This window comes from Ictidomys tridecemlineatus, chromosome 3 (genome assembly GCF_052094955.1).
Source record: "Ictidomys tridecemlineatus isolate mIctTri1 chromosome 3, mIctTri1.hap1, whole genome shotgun sequence".
NCBI lineage: Eukaryota > Metazoa > Chordata > Mammalia > Rodentia > Sciuridae > Ictidomys > Ictidomys tridecemlineatus.
Window position 1 is genome coordinate 82,236,661 of NC_135479.1, and position 22,598 is coordinate 82,259,258.

Genomic DNA, 22,598 nt, shown 5'->3' on the forward strand with positions numbered 1-22,598 from the left:
ATAGAAGCCTGAGACTTCCAGCTTCCCACTTTAGTAGACATACCCTGTAAATCCAACCCACTTTTGAATAAGGCTACCAGAAGGAAGGGAGGCCAGTGATCAGATGCTCAGAATGCTAATGTGCAACTGTCCCCCTTGCTCTATCACCTCTCTAGTTTATTTCTGAAGTTTTGTCTTCCAGCCACTTTATCTGAGGTATATGAACAAATAGGACCAATTCCTGGAAAGAAGTGAAGCCTCCAGTCTATCCATGGTAGATCTACGCTACCTACCCATATCCTCCTAACCCCAGTTTTAGGGGTTAGGAGCACCTTCCTTATCCAGAGCAAGATAGAGCTGGACTTGCCTGTGTGTCTCTCATGGCTGCCATACCTTTACATAGCCCTGCTTCTTCAACCCCCAGATATAGAGCGCCAGGCTCACACTAGAAATAGATAGCTCCAATCTTCATGTGGCTGTGGTGGCCAGGCCCGACAGCTCCTGAATGCACCATCCATCTTCAACCTCCACCTGCAAGGGGCACAGTGCTTATTGAGGAGACCCAGAGAGCAGGGTTGGGGTGCAACACCATGCCAGGCAAAACAAGTGTAAATAAAGCTATTATTTTATTGAGCCTCATTATATATTTGATTTATTGTGTGCCAGGGAAGTACTGTATGAAAAAGTCAATTTGTTGGCTTTTATATTCTCATTAGGGTTTCCTTTTAAAGCATTCTAATTGGAGGTGCCATCTGTTCTCTTAAAAAAGGCATCACACATCACCACAGTAAATAATTTTTCAAATACAAGGAGCATATCTGGAGTGGTTGAGGCAAGGCACAGCCCTGCACTGTGGCCTTGGGGCCCCCATCTGGCCCAGCAGGTAGAGAGGGCAGGTGTGCAGGGGCCCAGCCAAGCCTGAGAGAGTCTAGCTGGGGCCTGGGCAGGGAGGACTTATTCACTTTGCAAATACAAGTCTTCCATCTGTCCCATCCAAAATTAAATTGTGGTCTGGGCTCGGCACTGGGGATACTCCAGGGGAAGAAGGAGAGCACTTTCATTCTAACACGTGCAGGACAGGGAGCATCTACAGTGTCCTGGTCCTGTGGGTGGGAGGAGGGAGCAGCGTCAGGAGAGTCCAAGAACTGAGACCTCAAACTCCCAGGAACCTCTGGTCTGACTTGTTACTACTATCTCTAGATGAATGAGATGATGTCAACAGTCCACTCACTCACCAACAATAAGGAACATTTTTAAAAGAATATTACAACTTTAAATTGTGCCCTCTTACAAGGCTACAAAAACACATAGTACACTAAGAATGCACATCTTTAATGAATCCTGTTAATCTTTTGGGGCCAGCACGTATACATTCACTGTATTTTTGTAGTGTTAAAATGTTCATTTATTCCATCTGAACTTTGAGAATGTTGCCCCATTTGAACATTTCTCATCTACTGTGAGAACAAGGGTTCCCTTTTTCTCTGAGAGACCCTGGCACCCCTGTCCTTGAACCTTGTTAGTAGATTCAGCAGGATGCAGGTGTACCCCAAGGCAGTTTGGAAGGGATTAGTGTGGGGCTCTGTGTGACCTCAGAGGTAGCCCATTGAACTCTGGGGCTCTGAATTCTGAATCTGCCATCGCATGACTTCTGCTGGCCTGTGGTCATCCAGCTCCCTCTTCCTTATTTCCCTCCTCTGGCCAGGCCTGTTGTTCTAGAATTGCTGCACAGATGTCTAGCTGATGGTTCTCTTGCTCAGCATTGGGCCCAATACCAGCTCAGACCCCACAAGAGCCTCATCCTCCCAATCTGTGCATGGGCTGAGGTGAGAGCTGTAGGGGAAGCCACAGCAGGCCATAGGTGCCTTCTCACCCCTGTTTCCTGTCGAAGCCGGGCTACCTGGACAGTGGGGACCACCTTCAATGAGAAAGTACCAGTGTGCCACTTAAGGAAAGGAGGAGACAGAGGAGGGGACAAGGGTCACGTGTTGCTCCACCAGCAGGGACAGTTGAGAAAGCTGTGGGCTGAGGAGCCGGAACTGACCTTGAGCTTTGGGCTTGCTGACCTTCTGCTGAAGCTCCTTCCTCCTCACTCTGTAGGAGAAACACATTGCTTGTTTTTCCTCTGCCATTTCACCACAATCAACACAGAAAACTTCCAGAACTCCAAGAGCTGTGGAGATTTCTCCCTACCAAAGCAAACAATTCTGCACATGGACACCTACTGGGTGTCCTCTAATTTAATTCTGACACTGTCTGCCTAGAAGAAATGGCAACTCTCACAAGTTGAGGGCTCAGTCCCCCAAACTGCTTTCTCTCATTTTAGATGGGACCGGCAAGCCCCAAGTTGTTTCACCTGTGCTTCTGACCCATCATCTGTAAACCAGGCTTCCTACCACCCCTCCTTAAGTTCAATTAATGTGCTTGAGATCTCAGAGGAGTCCTGGCATCTCTAAACTATTGCAGTTTCAAGTGGGTCCTGGTAAAGCTTATCAAATCATCATGGCTTTGGGCACTTCAGAGCTGTGCATTTGAGTCTTGACAGTGTCTCCTACTTTCCCTGTGACCTTGGTCTACTCTCTCAACTTTCTTACGTTTGTCATTTCAGTCTCACAACTTCATGCTAATGTATGCCTCTCTGAGTTGTTATGAGGATTAAGCAAAATCATATTAGAGCGTGTTTGGCACAGCGCCTGGCTCATAGTAAACTCTCAATCGATGTTAAAACTTGCTTTAGTTATATCCCTGGAAAGTGTGAAGAGTGCTGCAGATATCAAAGCTTCCAGTATGGGAGGATGTTAGAGATCTGAAAATAAAAGGGATGTCAGAAGGAGCCGAGGTTTGACTCCCTCTCTGAGCATCACAGCAGAACCCATTGTGTGGCCCCAAACCACACAGTCACCTCAGCTGGAAGATCCTGGTGAAAATACCTGACAAGGGGACTGTCATGCAGCCAGGCAAGGAGGAGGGAACCTGTCACGCCCTCTTCACTGGGATGAGAGGAACCAAGAAGCTGGTGGCCAACAGGACTGACCCTTGGTTCTTTGGAAGCAGGGGTTCATTGACTCCTCTAAGCGAGACTTACTTCCTCTCTTCTCAGCAGGGTCAGATGGCAAGTGAGCTTGACCAGGTCAATCAGATGGAGGAAGTGTCCAGACAGGAACAGGGAAGTGTACAGCCACGTGAAACCAAACGCTGCGATGCGTAGCTTCAGTTTTGAATAATTTCTAGTTTACCAGGGGGACAAAACGGAAAGGAGGAATTTATGAAGCAGGTGAAAATAGATAATTATGCCTTATAAAATTGCTGTCTGTGAAAAACTATGCGGAAGGACTGGTGTGAAAATAATTACCTTGTTACATTTCTGACCACAAAAACCCTTTTTCTGTCACCCACATGGGAGAAATTTTGATGGATCACGGAGGCAAGCCAGTGCTTGTCTTGTTTCTTTTATTTCTTCTTCAAATGCACTGGGTGTCCCTCTGCAGTTTTGAGTGCAGAAATGGAATGAAGAAGGGGCTCCAAGGTCACCTTGTCCTCTGAGCCCCTTTCCTGTCCCCTCAGAAGAGAAGGCACCATGATAGCCACCCTCTGAGGCAAGAACAGGGATTTTTGAGCTTGACTCCCGATGGTATGACCTGGGGCAAATGAGAGCCTTTTTAAATATGAGCTTCCTCATTGGGAAAACTGGATAGGATGGAACTCAAATGGAAAGGTCTGGAGAATTGAATGATATAACGTAAGTGAAATCCCAGATTAGAACTCAGATCTGGGGCTGGGGTTGTGGCTCAGCAGTAGAGCGCTCACCTAGCACGTGTGAGGTCCTGAATTCAATCCTCAGCACCATATAAAAATAAATAAACAAAATAAAGGTATAAAAAAAAAGAACTCAGATCTGTCTGACTCCAGGGCCTCAACCTCAATGAGGAGCTAAAATTTGGGAGCTCTTGGAGTGGCGTGGTAAGAGGTCGTGGAGATGAAAGGGATTTGCCATTACTCTTGCTCTTGAAGGGTCATAATCCTTTCTCTCCCATTGCTTTCTCTCCTAGAAGTTCGCATTCCCTCTTTTAAGAGGCTGGCAGTTCTCTTTCAGGGGAGCAACTCACAGGACACCCTCACAGTGCATCAGAGTTGTCCTTGCAGCAAAGGGGCCATGTCCCTCAGATGGACTTCCCAGGACTATGGCAGCTCCAGTGCCCAGATCCTGGGATTTCTAGGCAAGCTGGGTGGGAAAGGGTCCAGAAGGTGGGAAGGGCCTTGAGATGACAGGAAGTCATCTGTAAGTGTCCCCTGCAGCTTCTCTGATGGCCATCAGGGTGTTGTGAAGTCTCCCACTGGTCTTGGGAGCTCTCCAGGCTGGGTCACCCTCCACAAGCTTGCTGGTGATAGTTTCCTTTAGACTAATTGATTTTTAAATGCAGTCCCTGAACCAGCATTGTCACCTGGGAATGTGCTAGACTAAGTTCTCAGCCACTCCCTAGACCTGCTGAATGACAAACTCTAGAGGTGGAGCTCAGCAGTCAGATCTAACACACCCTGCAGGTGGTTCTGAAGGCTGCCAGCATTTGAGAAAACTGCTTGAGAATTAGGTCACGTTTCCCTGTCCTCTGCTTTGTGATCCTGGGACAAGGGCCGTTGTGTGAATTTCCATTGACTGGAACCACAGGGCCTGGCCTCCCCATCAGTCCTCTGTGCTGGGTTAGCCGGCTGAGCCCGAGGGGGCAAAGGTGTGTGTGAACGAGGAGGCATGGGGTAAGATTTGAGTGTGCTCCTGTGAGTGTGCCTGGGTTTGAGTGTTCCAAGGGAGACGCTCGTTATCAGAATGTCCTGTCACCTGCTCTGCCCCCATTTTCATTTCATTTTCAGGTGGCCAGAGCAGTGTGGGGACCTACAAGGTACAGCGTTAACAGGGGGCTGGGAGCAGTGATGGGAAGAGAATGGAAACCAGGGAGCATAGTTGGACTGGAGTGGGCTCAGGGAGGCTGAGGGAGAAACTGAGGCAGAAGCAAAGTGGCTGAGATCAGATTCAGGGTCCAGTGGTTTGGGGATATAAACAGGTCATGCATCTCACCAGATGGTGCCCTCCGCCACCGCCCCCCACCACACACCTAGCAGGAAATCAAACCAAGAGGAAGTCTCTGGGGCTGCTGCTGCAGGGAGGGCTTCTCCAGCTCAAGAGGGCAGGATGCCCTGTGGCGACAAGTGCTCCACCTGAGACAAGAATCCAGTGCTATGAATTAGCAACTGCCTATTTGTCCACATGCTGCACACTGGGGATGATTTTGAATACCTTCCAAAAGTAGACCATTTCACAAGTGTTTGCCTCTGTTAATTGAGAGCTTGCAACATATTAACAGAAGGATGTTCTACCATTGGCTTCACCCTTTGCTGACCAGAGCTTTAGTAAAAGTCACATTGTGTGCTCTATTCTATACCCCAGAAGGCTGCTTGATTTTATCCTGACATATGATCCATGTTGCATGTTAAAAAAAAAAATAGATCATTTGTGTGTGTGTGTGTGTGTGTGTGTGTGTGTGTGTGTGTGTGTGTTGGTACCAGGAATTGAACCCACGGCACTTAACCACTGAGCCATATTCCCAGCCACCCCCCTCCTTTTTAATTTTTTTTTTTTTTAATTTTGAGGCAGAGTCTCACTAAGTTGCTTAGGGCCTCCTAAGTTGCAGAGGCTGGCCTCGAACTTGCAATTTCCTGCCTCATCCTCTTGAGCTGCTGGGATTATAGGCATGCACCACCATACCCGACTCATTTGTATTTTTCTTTTTTTGGCAGGGGGGTAGTCTGCATTTTCCTTGAGGTAGAATTCAGACAAATGTCATAGATCAACAAGAGTTAGGGTAAGCCATTTCACCAAGTACCTGCATTTGGACTTACACTCTGGGCCGACCGGGTAGATGGCTTGTACACCTGGATGCAGAATGGAGGTAGCATGGCTGCAAGCTGAAAGCTATTTATAACTGTCACTGCTGCTTCAAGAAGGGTCAGCATGGCTTGTGTAAATGTGCTTTCACACTTCTGTAATCTACAAATTCTTTTCACAGTTGTTTGACTCAAGGGGTATAACCTTTATGAGAAATCATATAGTTCTAAGTTTTAAGCTAATAGCCAGGCACACACGTAGACTTTCTGTTTCGGCATTTTGTCGTGGGAGCATTTGGAATCACAGACTGTTAACGTTCAGAGAGCCCCATAAGCCCTGCCACCCAAGCTCCCCCACCATGTCAGCCTTCTCTCTCCCACAACCCTGGCAGGTGATCATTCCACTTTTATTTTTTCTGAGTATTTGTGATGACAGGCATCTCATATTTTGCAGGATGGCTCCATGCCATCCCTAGCAACCACCACCCATTATTGTCGTAGAGATTTTCTGGACTTTGCATGGGGTATTCTGTGCCCTCCCGGTCATAGGTTGGCCATTGAAGACCCATGTTCAGCAGGCCACTGGTGTCAGTCTTTAAGGACAACTTTCTCATCCTGCCTGAACTGTCCCCTTTAAGCTAAACAATCTACCCCTAAAGCACATGATTTCCTGAACTATGCCCTCCCCAGACAATCTGGCTAGCCTTTCTGAGTTTCTCATATTGATCATTAAAACTCTCCAAATAGGACAACCAGGATGAAACCTGTGATCCTCACTTCAGCACAGAGCTTAGTAGAATGATGATGGCTTTTCCCCTATGATTGGGACACTGCCGAGTGTTTACTTTGGCTGCAGCCTCTGACACCATAGGATCTGCCAGCCACTGAACAGCCAGTGTTTCAGTTTGTCCCAACAGAAATGCTGCCCTTCCGTTCTCCTATATTGCACGCTTATAAACATGACTTTGGAAATTCTGCTCCATTGATTCAGGCTCCGTGCTCTTTCATGTAAAGATGGAACTATGATTTTTATCATCTCAAATGAGCAGTGTAAGTGTTATTATTAAGACTAGGGACTCTGGAGACCTGTTTATGTTCAACCCCTGCTCTGCCACTTGCCAGCTATGTGGGACAAGTGCCTCATTTTTTCATCCAAAAAAATGGGGATAATTCCCCTGTTTGTCTCACCTCATTGTCATGAGAATTAAGTGCAATGATGCTACTTAAGACAGTGTTGGACATGTGAAACATTTCATAAAAGCAAACACTTTTGTCACTATTATCAGTATTATTCCTACTCTTATGTTATTTCCAAAGCAGCTAAAATCCAAGTAGGAGCATTATCAGTTAATTAACATTTTTCAGTTATACAAGTACCAAGTATTTGTGTACTTTTTTCTTTTTTTCAGTTACCCCTTCTGAAAATTTAGGCTTACTTTCTATGTGCCTTTTCTCTGCAGGCTAATACAGTTTGGGAAAAAGAAATGATGTCAGGTAGCCTGACTTAGACAATACATGGTAGTCCTTGTCATTCTTTCTTTGAAGCTCACAGAGCACTAATTTAATTGTGAAGTTCAACAAGTGGGAAAAGATGGAGGTAAAAATGTATCCGTCTCGTCTACTCTTTTCTCCATTTTGAGCATCAGAACAAAGCTGTCCACCCCATGGCTTTGGAATCCTTTCCGGACATGACTGCTCATGCGTGGTCTCCAGCAGTGGCTCCAGGGAGGAGGATGTTTTGCCCGGCCCATGCTGAGTGTTCTGTGTTGGTCAGAGCCATTCAGGCACACGGCTTTGCCATCAACACTGGACTGGAAGTTCTTTGATATGCCAATCTGCAGATTTTTTTTAACTCCCTCTGTGACCTAACACACCAGGTGCCCAATATGGTCAAGTGGCAAGAGTTCTTCTGTTGATACGATTCAGACCAGGCTTGACTCTCCACTCCAGACCTCTCTTGCTGAGTTACTTAACCTCTCTAAATCTCTGTTTCTTTTCCAAGAAAAAAAAGAAGATATCATTTGTGCCTATTGTGAAATACATTAAACTACCTAAGTCAGTGTTAGACGTCTGCTAAGTATTGATCAATCGTCATCTTTATTTTGTTATGAATATTGTTCAAGAGGCAATTCATATGTCCTAAATTATGTGGTCCAAAATAAGAAACTAATAAATATGGAGGGACATTTTAGATTAAAGTTGCTCCTGGAGAGTCCTACTAGATTGGCTAAATTCTGACTTCATCACTTTCTCTTCAAAGTCATCATTGATTACTTATATTGGAAAGTCCGGACATGAAGCACACACCCCATTTCATGTTATAATAGTTTCCAGGTGTCTGGCTTGGAGTTGGTACCTTCTAGATAATTATGTGGAAAGCTGCTCAGACAACCAGACACAAAATAAATAAAATGAATCACTACAAAACGATAGCTTCCTTGTCTTGTGCCACATGTAATCTAGAAGGTGTGGACATGCCCAAACAATTGGCTGACTTTGAAGAAAAAGGAGAGGCTAAAATCTGAAGGACCAGGATTCAACTGCAAAAGGCCCAGGATTCCCTCCAGGCAGTGCCAGAGACCAGTACCTCTCCATTCAGTAGCCAGTGGTCCAGTGCAGAAGCCACATCAGGAAGGGTGGCTTGTCTCATAGAGGCTGAAGGGTACAGAACCAGAGGCCAATCAAACACAAAGGTCACTCTGTCCTCCCTGCTCATTCTGAAGAGTGGCAGCTCTGGGAGATGGCCGTAATAGTATGCTGTGAGTTTAGACTTGCAAGAGATGCCCAATGAGGCCTTCAGAGAAGATCTTCTGGGTCACCTATGGGCTCTACTCACTTTGGAGGTGGCCAGAAAAGCATTTTCAATGCTGTGGATTATAGTGACCCATATGGCAGCTGTATAGTAAGATGAAGCTTGATGCAGGTTGGCTTTTATGTGCTCCGAGAGTGGGTAGGTGGCTGAGGGGGAACTGGGGGTCAGTGGTTGCCGCAGTCTTGGCTGAGCACAAAATCACGAGCCACCACACTTTGTAGATTCAGACAGCAATTCTTTATTCCCGAACTCACACCGGCCCTCTACAAACACGTTCTGAGCAAATCAGAGTTCTGCCCCCCAATTCACGTCCCAAATGCTTTCTGAATTCCACGAGAACTCAAGGAGAACTCAGGCAGCAGGAACGCCCTATTCCCAGCAGGAATAACCTTCAACCTGGAACTTCCCTAAATCCAGATTGTCTTAAACCTGGATCCACCCTGGTCCTTGAGCAGGGTCGCCTTTCTCAAACACACATGCAAGGTCACAGCGGATTTCCAAGGCAAGTCCATTTAACATGGGGTACGCTGGCAAGGAAATTTCGATGTGTCATTCCTACTTGGCAATGGCCCTCAGCAAGTGGTCAGTAGGAAGTCATGATCACCACCAAGCCTTGCTAGCCTTCAGTGAGCAGAGCCATTGAGAGCCACTTGGTTCCCACAAAGAGGATGCTGTCTATAGGTCAGAAGAGCACCAGGTGAGAATTCCTTGCCCTGTTCATGAAGGTCAGGCTTTGTGCTCATGCCCAGGGACAGGTCCTGCATTCAGAATAGCTCTATGAAGTTAGCCATGCCGGTGCCTGACAGGCTGTGGAGCATCAACACCTCAGAGAGGCACAGCCCTCTCCAGAGGAGACCCTGATATCCAACAGCTGATTGGATCAGGAACATGGCACAGCAGTCTCTGATGAGTTGTGCAGTCCCCCATGGGTGGGCATTCAAACTGATTCCAGGGTTTCATTAATAAAAACAATAATACTGCCACAGAAATGCTTGGGGCATATAGGCTTACCTGGAAATAGAATTGCTGAATTACCAGCTGCCTACTGTTGAAGCCGGTTAAAATGACCAGAGTGCTTTCCCAATGACTCAGCCACTTTACACCCCCACCAGCAGTACATATTTTGCTTCTCTCTACTGTGGCTCCCAACTGGATGTCATCAAGACTTTCAACCTCTGCCAATTTCGCTGACCTCTTAATCATTTGATTAGTATCTCTCTGATTATAACTGTGTATTCTTAATACGATTGTTGACCAATTTATTTTTTCTTCTAAGAATTGACTGTGTATAACCCTTGCCCTTTTGCTATTTTTAGGAGACTTCTAGATGCCCATTAATTATATCTGATATTCTGCCCTGCAGGCCTCCATTTAATTCTATTTATGGGTACTTTTTTTGTTGTTGTTAATATGAAGTTTTTTAACCATTGGACTCAAACCTGGCTGTTGATTTCCTTCTGGTTTTAGGGCTTTGTGTCATTACTTTTTGTCAGGGTTTTATGTATGTCCTTCCCAATCTAGGGTATAAAAATACTCTCATAATTTCTTTTAATTCTTTGTACAGTATTTATGTTTAATTTTTTCCTCTATCAGGAATTTATTTTTGCTTAGGATGTGATATTGTTTATCTGATTAAAAATAGCACGTTCTCACCTCCACCTGAACTGTCCACATTTTAGTAAGATGCTTCTTTTAGAGACTAAATGCCTGTGCATATTTGTCTTTCTTCTCTCCCATTGATTTTTTTTTTTTTGGTCTGTCCTGACACCAGATCTAACTGCTTCTAAAGGTGGTAGCTTTATATCTCAACGACTGGTAAGCCACATTTCTGTATATTATCCATTTCCAAAAATACCCCTCTATTATAAAGTACTTGTTTCCTTCAGGACAAGCCTTAGAACAAGTTGGGCATGTATCGTTAAGCAATCCTGTTAAGTTGGGATTGGGATTGAATTGAACATCTGGATTATTTTGGAGAGGACTATCTTCTTTACAACATTGAGATGTTGAGTCTTTCCATCTAGGCACATGAAATCCATGTCTTCTTTTTGCCCTTTAGTAAGATTTTTATAGTTGTCTTCAGACCTTTATTACACAGGTCTTATGAAGTTTGATCCTAGGTATATTTTGGGGTTTGTGAATAGATGCTTTGGGGTTGCTATCTTTTCTTTTCATATAGCTTGTGCTTGCTGATAAATGAGACTATAATGGTGGGAGTGGTAAGCTTCCCTCCTCTGGAGGAGTCTAATAGAGGCTGGCTTTTGCCACCTGAACATGCTAAATTTCAAGGTTTCCTTCCATTTTAAGAATCAGCATGTCAGAATCAGAACTTGACCTTGGGTGACCCATAACTCCCTGAAAGGCTACAACCCTTTTTGGTTTCTCTTTTGTTCCCTTGACCTTGAATTGTTGTCTTTGAAATTGGGGTGTCTCCTCTGTACCTGGAGACAGGCAGCACATGTCTCTTGTAGAACTGCATGAGATTCTTCTTGTACCCCCAAGAAAAATGGAATGCATGACTCGTGACTATTCGACTCATATTCCCTTTCCAGCTGTGGTCTGGATGCCATTCTGATCTACAGTCTCTTTAAAAAGATGAATAGAATTATGACAACTTAAAAAAAAATCTGTGGTTCAGGGAGGAAACTCTTGGTCATTTCTGAGGAACTGTGAGATACAGGACTTCTCCATGGGCACCATTTTCTCTCAGAGGATGGCGAGGAGATAGGATTCCTGGTCATGCAGTCACCTGAGGGCCTGGTCATGCAGTCACCTGAGTCATTCCCACCCCCTGTCAAACCCTCAGTCCATACATGTAGTGAGGACTTGTTCAGTCTGATCCAGGTTGTTGTCTTCTTTTAAAAGAAACTTTGGAAAGTGTCTAGCACCTGAGAGTTCACAGTAGACTGTGTGCCCGGTGGGACCAGACAGTTCCTACACTCCTGAGATTCTGAGGGAGAGTAGTTTCTTTTCTACCTTCAAGGATATCCTTATTTGTGTGACCTTCATCCCTGGCATGTCTTGGCCCAGGGACCACCAACCAGATCTCAAGATGCAGAACATCATTGTCCTTGCTTTGGATTCTTGTCCTGACCTCAGTCTTCCTATTGGCACCTGCCTAGAGAGAATCACCAAGCTCTGGACTCCATCAGATCATTGCTAAATCAAATGAGTGGCTTGGGGCATTTCAAGTCCTGAATGCATCAGGTAGAAATAATGCAGGCCAGAATAAGGAGTTCTGTGAATGGCATGCCCCAGGAAAGTCTAGCCTTCCATTATCCCAAAGATAGAAATGTGTTCCAGAGTCCTTTGACTTCAAGAAGACTTAGATAGACTTAGAATTTTTCTTTCTTAAGAAAACACCTTGGAGCCTGCCCTGGTGGTATGTGGCCTAGGACAATGATTTTGCAGCAGACATTGCTATGGAGAAACTTCCTCTGCCACTTGACTGGATCATGAAAAGGGCCCCTACCTAGAGGCTTGGGAGGTCCTGTATAGGAGGTCTGCTGCAGGCCTCATGTTCTCCCTTCTTCAGGGCCTGACGCTCAAGTCTTCTGCCCAATGTCTTTCTTTACTCATTGTACAAGTGTGCACAGAGTCAAGATTTCCCTTTTAGAAGATGAAAGGAGAACAGGTATTCCTGCATAAGCACACCAAGCAGTCCTTTGTACATGTAGAGTACAATAAGGCTCCATGTTCTTCCACTGACTTCCACATGAGTGTGAAGAGGACAGTGTCCCTTCCAGTCCCTAAGCACACTGCCTAGCCCTCTCCAGGCTCACGGGCTTGACCTTTACCAGCCTCGTCAGCCCATGGCCTCTATGGATGTTGTACAAGTGCCACTGCCCTGCAGATTTTGAGCTCCTCAGGATAGACAGCAGGGAGCTTGCCCAAAGCCTCACCTGCACAGCACAGCTCATGGACAGGTTGGTCACTCAAGAATCTATGAATGGCTACAGTAAGTGACCCATGGAATTACACTGTGGCAGGGATGGCAGTTGGCCCCTGTTTTCTGAGTCCAGTGCATTTTCATTATTCTGGGAGGTTCTGAGGTCTATACCAAGGCTAGAAGAGAGACTGTAGGCCACATTTTTGAGATCACATGACCTATGGTTGTCCTTGACTTTGAGTGTCCCCAGGGCATCTCTGCAGGGCAGGGTGCTTTATATTAAAACTTGCCTCTCTTTGGCCTCATCTTGGGCCACAAGTAAGAGATTTAACTGGGTGTCCATCCCCCATGTAGGCAGTGACCTCAGAGGGACCATAGCACACTCCTACTGAATCATGCCACCTCCGGTCTCGGGGGGCCTCACCCTTCCTACAAGGGCTTCTGCAGAATCCCAGGAACCCTGGACTCTCAGACTTAGGCTCAGCCCAGAGAGAGGGGCTGCCTCTTTTCCCAGAAAGTGGGATCTACTTCCTCTCTCCCAGACAATTAGATCTATTGATGAAGGAAAAGCAAGAAGTTCTTTCTGTAAACATTCATATTTGGTGAAATGTATAACGCTGGGCTCTTTGAGGCTCCCAAAATCCCTCTCAGCAGGGTCCCTCCTTGTTTTGACTAATCATTTCTCCTTATTACTAACTGTTATGATTAGGGGAATTGCCTGAGCCGAGGCCCAGCGTTTCCAAGACCCTAATGAGCAACACGTGCAGACTTGCTCAGCCCCGTCCTGCAGCTGCGGCTGTTGTATTTTTGCAGGAAGCGGACTGAGGTGGTTCAGGCTGAGGTGGGAGCTTCCTGCCTACCCATGAGCCACCTACTGCCGAGCACCTGGCTGCTTTTGTGACTCACCTGAGCTTTACACTGTTAGGGACCAAACCTGCACTCAAGTCTTGCTTAGGCCATTTACCAGCCACATGATTTGACCCAGGTTTATTTGTCTTTCCTCATATGTAAACTGAGTCCACCCTCCCAGGGTGTTGGGACTACTGATTTTATTAAGTAATAAACAAAACATTGCCTAGCACTGTCCTTTGCATGAAGGGTTTATTATTAAAAGAAAATTCATAATTGCATACAGAACTCTATTGGAATAGAAACCAAGGTCATCTTCTGTTGTTTCAGATGCTCCTACAGAAATCTCCAGGGAAATGACCTAATGAGGGTACTGGGTCATGGTCATGTCCATGAGGACTGGTGGTACATAAGTCCTTTTTCTTTGGTACCGATATGACTGGACCCAGGGGCACTTAACCACTAAGCCACATCCCCAGGCCTTTTGTGTATTTTATTTTGAGACAAGGTCTTGCTGAGTTGTTCAGGGCCTCACTAAGTTGCTGAGGCTTGCTTCAATTCTCAGTCCTCCCGCCTTCAGCCTCCTAAGCCACTGGGATTATAGGCCTATGCCACCACACCTGGCAAGGAGTCCTTGCTTCAGCCCACTAGGAGGTGAGGTTTGTTGATGCCAGGTGTGCACATCAGTGTGCAGACCTTTGGCTAATCCTTCACTCAGTGACACACAAGCCACTTTGCCTCTCTGGTCCTCAATATTCTCATTAAAATGGGAATAGTAAGATGCACAGAATTGTGCAGACAATAACTAGCTATGTAATGTCTATAAAAAGACTATTTTTAAAAAATGTTTTAAATATTTTTAAAATGTTTTAAAATTATTCAGAACCTGCCTTTTCTCCTCCCCACTTCTGCCTCCCTGGCCCAGAATGCTGTTGCCTGTCACTAAGGTGACTTCTGTGACCTCCTAATGGTCTGCTTGCTTCTGTTTTTATCCTCTCATATCCTGTCCTCACAAGGCAGCTAAAGTGGTACTTAAAAAGTCTGAACATGTCATTCCTCTGCTCGGAGACCTCCTTACAGTAAAATCTTACTGAGAGTAAAATCCCCTCAGCCTGTGCCCAGGACCTATATATTCTGCCTACTCCACTCCTCTCTAATCTATTTCTTTTTCTCTCCCTTTAGATCACTCTCTTGCAGCCACACTATTTCCTTCATTATCCTCAAGTAAGCCAACTGCATTTCCTCCTCAGGACCTTTGCATAGGCTTGCCCTTTGGTCTGGGGACATTCCCTCTAGATAGTGACTTGGTTCCTGACTTACTGCATTCAGGTCTCTATCTGATAGCTTTTTCTCCAAGAGAGTTCCCCTCCCCACCCCAACCCACCATCGCCCATCTCTCTGGTCCTGCTCTATTTATCCTCAGAACCTAGTCACTACTTACAACATACATTTTTCTGCTCACTGAAGCATCACCTGACTCTTCCAACTAGAATACAGGCTCCATGATGGCAAGCATTTTGCCTGTATCATTGTATTTGACCTATTTTTGGATATAATAGTGAATAAGATGCACAGACACCATTAGACAAGTCATTTAACAGGCGCTATTGTAACATTTATGTACATTGCCCAACTGGTAGCCCTTTATAATGCTCCTGTCAATTATAATTATTGCCATCCCAGTTTTACCAGCAAACATGCTGAGGCCTCGTGAGGTTATGCCAAAGCCTGGGATTTGACTTGGTTTCTTCTGAATCTGCACATGTGTGACTCCCCTCCCATCTCTAGTGAGTTGCTCCTGGGGTTCATCTTCAAGTGACTCCAAAATACATAAAAGTGTCCGGAGGAAGATCATGCTCACATGGCTTCCAGGAAAAGTGAGTCAATATGATATCCCCAGGCTTCAGTGCCCTCTCTTTCTTACCCCAGGAAACATCCTACACTTTGAGAAAAAATAAATAAACCTCAAAAGATACCTGAGCTTGCAAAAGGACAGGCATCAATCAGCCTTTCAGCCCCTGCTGCCCCAGGACCCTAGCATGACTCCCTGACTAGAAGGAACACGTCAGCACTCCAGACACACATCCTCCATATTAAGCAAAATGGTGTTCACATGTCTGCTGCTCAACACTCACAAATTACAGACAGTCCTTGATCTGTCCCCCCTCCCCAAAAGACCTCAATCTCCTCTAAACTTCTTCTATTTTATCTTCACTAGAGATTGAACCCAGGGCTGCTTAACACTGAGCCACATCCCCAGACCTTTTTATATTTTATTTTGAGACAGGGTCTCACTAAGTTGCCTAGGGCCTTCCTAATTTGCTGGGGCTGTCTTAGAACTCGTGATCCTCCTGGCAGCCTCCAGAATTGCTGAGATGACAGGTGTCCATCACCACACTTGGATCTTTCCAAACTTCCAATGTTGAGAGAAGGATGTTTTTGGCATTCTCTTAATGACTCACCCATCTCCTCATTCTGATGTCACCATTTTCCACCAGGTCCCTGATGACTTTTTCCCCAATTTGCCATTATGGCCACAGGAGTCCCACTCCACCCATGACAAAACCTGACAATCCCTTCTGCTCCTAATCCCTGTTATTGTGGTGTTATTATGGAGCCTGGCATAGCATCTTTAGAAGCTCCCCCATTACCAGCAAGGAAACCTCAAGTGAAGGGGATGGGAAAGCTTGCAGACTCATGTCCCTCTCCAAGGTCCTGAACCAAACCTTTGTGGCATATCACATGCTTTCCTCTAAAACCTTACTGTTCTAGGTTCTAGTCTGACCTCTTCCAGGAATTTTGCACTTGATAAGGTAAAGGTGGAAGAGGAAGAACTCCAAAATATCATGTGAGAGGAGGGAGAAAAAGACAGCTGACCTCAGGCTGCGGTGTGCCATCTTATAAATGGTGCTAGAAAAAATAAAGAAAGGTTTTGTTTTGGCATTGTTTGCAAATAAACAATTATCAAAGGAAAAAATGAAACTGAGCATGAAGCTCAATTCATGTTTGTTTGATAATTCTACTACATGTCTGCAGACATTTTCTCTTTGACTCATGTTAACTCCAAACCATCCTGCTTTTCTTCCTGCATGTTGTCTTTAGGGAAAAGGCAATACAACCTGCCTGGTTTGATTTTCTGCATGCTTTGCACCCACAGAAGACCTCTTCAGGTCTCTATTTCCCCATTTCCATGTCTGAATCTGCTCCTTGAATTCTATCTCTTTCCCTGTAAAATCTCAAAGACTTTTCACCTTCTTCAGGAAAGCTTCAAATCACTCAGACGTGGTTTACTTAACTAGCTGTCTTAGTGAGCAAAGGGGAAAGAGATGTCCTGATAGAACCATCATTTTGGAGCATTTCCCCTGGATCACACCACTTATGTATTCACATACTGTCACACCACACTCTTTCCCATCATCCCTCTCCCTTATATCATTTTCTGGCCTTTCTTTCTACCACTTCTTAACCTTCAGTCCACATTGAAGATTGCAGTTATTTTCCTAACTATAGTCTTCACTCTTCTTAACCATGAGGATATTACACGTTTTGGACTCTCTTGACTCAGGAGTTTTGCATATTAAATGCATTTCTTGGCTCATTCCAAGACTCTTTCTTGGCTATGTCTATGTCTAGGTTCTAGTCTGACCTCTCCCAGGAATTTTCCTAAAGAGAGACATAGTAGAGGGCATTATTTGCCATTGGATTGAATAAAGTGTTTCCTTGTCTTTTAGTCAGAGAGGTCAATGAATAGATAGATACCATGCCAGAGTCAGACAATCTCTAGGGAGGCCAGGAAACAGGGGTCACAAGTCCAGGAGGTCATAAGAGCTGGACACATTCTGGAGACACAGCCTCATACTCAAGGGTAAGTTCTATCCCTTTGGGGGTATGTTTTCTTGGGCTTAGTAACCTAGAGAGTATAGCTTAGTGCAGAGGGTTTCCAAGGTATTTTTCCCTAGGTATTACTCCCTCTTTGAAACTAGAACCTCCCAAGTATCATGCCTGAATGTGTTGATCTACATTAGTCTTATCTTTTTCCCCAGTATCTATAATATAATTTGTATCTGTATCATTTACTTTGATTCTTAACTATATGTGTTCACAGTTCCCAGTATGCCATAGGTATAGGGTCTTGCATCTGAGTTCCCCAACATAACTTTCTCATCTTCATAGTTTTTAGAGTGCTCCGCAGATTCTGTGCCCATGGATTGACTGAATGAGACCAGTCTTAATTAGATGAGTGGCTCAAGGTTGCAGATAATCTAATAATGACATACTAATAGTGTTAATAACAACAGCTGATATTACTTAATTCTTTTGCATACCAACCACAGCTGAACAATGTGGGCTTACTATCTCATTTAATTCTCAGAATTACCATTTGTCAGATGAGGAAATTGAGCCTTCAAACTTTACTTTCTAGAGGTGGTCAACTTGGTTGCCATAAACATTTAGGGGGTTCACTGATTGATCACCCAATCTGAAAAATTATATATGCCTTTTAATACATGTTCATATTTTTTTCTAAGTGAAAACTTTGTTACTTTCATCAGAGAGGATCCATCTCTGGCCTGATGCATAAGAGCACAATCCCAGCCAACATGTGGGGTGTCCCAGGAGAGTACCCCCTTAAGACTGTTGTAATCCTCATTACACCCCCTGAGGAGTTATCTAAGGAGGCAGACTTGGTGGTAGCAATGCACAGTTAATAGAACCCTCTCTGCTGGGCACTTTTTACCAGCCTGATATTAGTTTCTAAATTCTAACAATAGGAGCTTGTCCTTATTAAGATTGCTGATAAAGGAATTAGCTATCTTCAGCATATTTTCCCTGTGGTTACTCTAGAGTGCTCTCATTCCTAACGTAATGCCTACAAATAAACTCATCGGCTCTCTGCCACATACCCTGTGTCTCCATTCTTAACACAAAACAAAGCAAAAACTCTGGCCCAAACCACATTAAGAAACAGCAAGGTTTCTACCTCATGATGGCAATACACTGCCCCGTGGCTCTAAAAGGAGTCTAGTTAATTATTTGAAGTCCCAATAACAACCATGCTCCATGTGGGCTGAGCCAACCCTTCAGGCACATCCTAGAAGACATTGGAGACCCCTTCCTATAACTCAGCACCCACCATGCCCCCTCCTCATCCAAACTAAAAATCACTGCTCAACATTTCCCACCCTTCCACAGACTCAATTTCCCTAGCCCTTTGAACAGAATGTGTTTATCAGTAACTGTGGCAATAGATCAGAGAGGCTTCAAAAATCCTGTCTGTATGTAATTAAGAAAAACAAGGAACCAGACACAAGAGCAGGGAGCTCAGACGAGGAGACTGTGGTGCTGAGCCCTGCCACAGGCATCACGGAGGCTTTTCCTACCACCTTTGTGGCTTCCCTCTGTGCTCATCTTTCTAATGTTTTTATCTCCTTCCTAGGGATGTTTCTGAGGCACAAATTCTGGGTGAATACTTCCTGCAAAGAGTGGGGCCCCAAACCCGGGAGGCAAGGCTGGATAGAAAGTAGTTCTAGCAACCTTCATCTAGGGAGATTTATTCACAGGCCAAACCTGCCATGGTCTAGCTCTTCATTCAGGCAGAGACTGGGCAGACTACCTGCAGGAATGTACCCATCTCATCAGGATGCTTGAGCACTGACACCTGGGGCCATTATTGTGTTTTAACCACTGAGACGTGAGGCCTGGAGCAGGCCTCATGGGAATAAGGGACAGACTTCAGCATTGTTAGGAGACCATCTGAGCCCCAGGATTGTTTTATTTCATAGCACTTCTTCTTGTGTGAAATCTTCTCATTTATCTCTGTGTTTCCTTCAGAGCTGTCAGTTTCTGTTCACCAAAGAGAAACATAAGCTCCATGAGAGCAGAAGCTTGCCAGTCTTGCAAGAGCCTCCCAAGAGCCTAGAAGAGCTCAGGACATACTTGTTCAAGGAATGAATGAATGAATGACTAATGAATGAGGCCCCAGTCATTGTTATGGCCCAGACTTGGCTCATCTCCACCATATGCACAGGCCCCTGTTCTGTGAGCTGAACAAGGCATGCCAGGGGAAGAACACACGGCAGGACATGTTGGGCTCTTCTGGCTCTGAGTCTGCTCTTCAAGAAAGGCCCTTAACATCTGTCCCTGCTCCTTGGTTGAAAAGGATTCAGATTTATTTATTTATGGACTTAGCAACCATGGCTTCCTCTATAAACTTGCATTCATCTCCTACAGATGCACTCATTCTGAGAAGCACCCAAGAATGAGAAGGGTCCAGGGAGTGCTTCTTGGGAAGTCTCCATTCTTATCACAAATTACTCTTTGTTCCTGGTCAGTTGGGAGCAAATGGACAGAGAGTAGACTGATCAGGGCAAATCACCACCATTGCTCCAGACTAGAGACAGGGCCAGACATTCCAAACCCACTCTTCACTTGCTACCTTTTTCTCACCAAAGCCTTTGCCACTTAGGATCACAGGCAGTGGGTCCTCACTGTGGTTGTTGCTTCAAAGCAAAGCCTCACTGGTGACGATATAAGGTGTCAAGGAAAATTAGAGACTGAATTCTGTTCCCTGGATTTGTCCACTAGAAGGCCAAAGGAAAGGCTGTCATGGTGAAGGAGCAGGGAAGTGACCAGGCTCCAGCTGGCTCTTCAAGGAGAGAGGAAAGACAGTTTCTTCTCTGGAAAAGCTGGCTGGAGAGTAAGGAGGAGAGCGTAGGAGGTAGAGAGATGTGAGGGGATTGGTGTTTGGACTTGGGACTCTCAGCTATGCACACTGAGGGTCCTCTGCAGGTAAATTGCTGGAACAGACTAAGAATTATGTAAGTTTAAGAGGAGAAGCTGGAGTTAGGGGAGAGGGTGAGGTTGAAGCTCTGGGGAGAGAGGAGATCCCTGGAGAAAGGATGGGAGAGAGACATGGTCACTTTCTCCATCAATACCTGCCTCTCCGAGGATGCAATATGATATTATTTTTAAAAAGATTTGCCCCACACCCAGCATACAGTGGGCACTAAGAGTATACATTTACTAAGGATGAGAAACTGTGACCTTTGGGTGAAGCTAGGCTGTCTGCTTTGTGAGACAAGCAACAATGTCATTGACAGCTGGGAGCCTGTGGCATGAGTGTCATCAGTCTGAAGCAAACAGACGTGTCCAAGACAGGCATTGACCAATATGGATGTTAATGAATTGTGCAGTGTTTGGCAAGGCCATCCTGGCCCAGTAAGAGTCCACCTGGGACAATACCAACTGCTTTCCCAGTACTACCTGTGTGTGTGCTGATTTAAAGAGAGATGGATGTTTATCCCTGGGCAGATGGGTAGGGAATTCTTGAACACCGTTTGCAAGACTTCAGTAAAAATGTTCCATGAATTCTGCCCTGTCACAAGCGTGCATGAATGCTGTGCTCTTGCTCAGGCCTAATGGGCTTTATATAGTACTGTACTGATTTTCTTTCATGTTTTAATAGAATCTGATTTAATATTTGCTTTCTGCTCTAGCTGGTGCTGTTGACTGATTCAACGCCGAATCCTTCCCTGGTGCCCCTCGACCTTGTTGTTATTCCCTCATTTTGCGTGTTGGCATTTGATTCCTGTCTACAGCATGAATCACTTTACACATGTCTTCGTTCAGCTGGCGATGGTCACATGCATGAATTCTGAATGCATTACTATCCGGAGAGGCTGCTCCAGCAGACCCGCTGTTAGGAAAGGGGTGGGGGCTTCTGGGCAGGATTCATTTCCATCCATTTGACATTGAGGAGATCAAGGCTCATGCTTGGGAACCTGAGGCTAGGGATCTGGCAGGAAGTCGTCCAACTTCATCTCAAACTACCCAGCGCCGTGACAGTTCATTCAGCAACATCCGGCTCTCCTACAAAGTACCAAGCTTTCCAGAATTTTGCAACAAGACGTTTCCTCTTCTGCTGGATGGGAACAGGCATAAACAGCTGTTCGGAGGGAAGAAGTGCTGCCCTCCTTGAGTCCCAGTGAGATTGACTGGGTTGGAGAAGGAGAGTGTGTTCAGAGCTGGGGTGTAGTTAAGAACATGAGCTTTCATGCTGGCTTCAGTCCCTACAGACCATATGATCTATATCCTATTAGATCTTGATGTAGATCTAAATCTAGATATAGATATCAGAGCCAGTCTTCTCTATAAGCTTTAGTTTTCTAAGTAATTGTGATAATTATTGTATCTTCCTAGTACGGTTCTTGAGGTGTGTAAATGAGGTAATGCATGTAAAATAGCTACTTGAGAGTCCAGAACACACTCTCCTATGTTTTTCTTTTGTTGTGAGTTCAAAAATTGTGGTTGTCTGACCTCTCTTCTGTCCAACAATGCTTCTTGACTTCACGCACCGAAGTTGGTGCAATGTGAATATTCATCTATCCTACAGGAAAAAAAAATCCCAACCATAAAGTACACACCACATAGATCTTAAATTGTGTTGTGCAATATTCCAGGATCTGTTGGGGCTTTTGAATGGGGATGCTCATATCCCACTACCCTTGACCTCTACTCCACTGAAGACCAGGGATTCAGTAAGCCTCCAATATACACACATTTTATTAACCCCAAATCTGGCTGGAGGATGTGACTTGGTCCAAGAACAAGAAGACTTGAACTCACATTTCTTGACACATAAGGCTAAAAGAAAGACAACTTCGATGAGGATGATCAATAGGGGAGTTCAGAACAGGTTGTCATCTCTATCCACTGTTGTGGGCCACAGCCGAGTCGGGATGACGCATGGCATTTTTGCCAGAAGTAGTGGTTGAGAGGTGATGCCAGCAAGCCATTAAGATGATGACTTTTGAGTTCTCACGAGTTCCCGTTGAGTTCCGGTTGAGCTCTCTCGGGGATTCCTGAAGAGTTCTCATTTGGTTGGGGAAGTGCCGGAGGAGGGATTTCCGGTTGGTCGTTCCTGGAGGAGGTGTGCGGGTGGCTAGGGAGAGTTCCCGGGGAGCGAGTGTGGAGTGTGCTGGTGGAGTTCAGAAATAAAGTTTGTTCCTGCTTCAGTGGCTCCTGATTTGTGCCCAGCCAGGATGCGGCAATCCACCATTTTTTTTTTCATGTCATGAACTGGAGTCCAGATATGTGAGGCTGAGGAAGTGGGTGGAGTTTATGATGAGGGTGGGAAGGTACCAGATGCAGACCAGAGCGATACTGGACACAGAAGCTTGTGGCTAGCTTCAC

General features: G+C 45.3%; 1 protein-coding gene across 1 annotated transcript in view; it reads left to right on the forward strand.

Annotated features, from left to right (window-relative positions):
- Ephb1 (EPH receptor B1) overlaps positions 1–22,598 on the forward strand; it is a 420,387-nt gene that overhangs the window by 287,818 nt on the left and 109,971 nt on the right. The gene's annotated exons all lie outside the window — the stretch shown is intronic.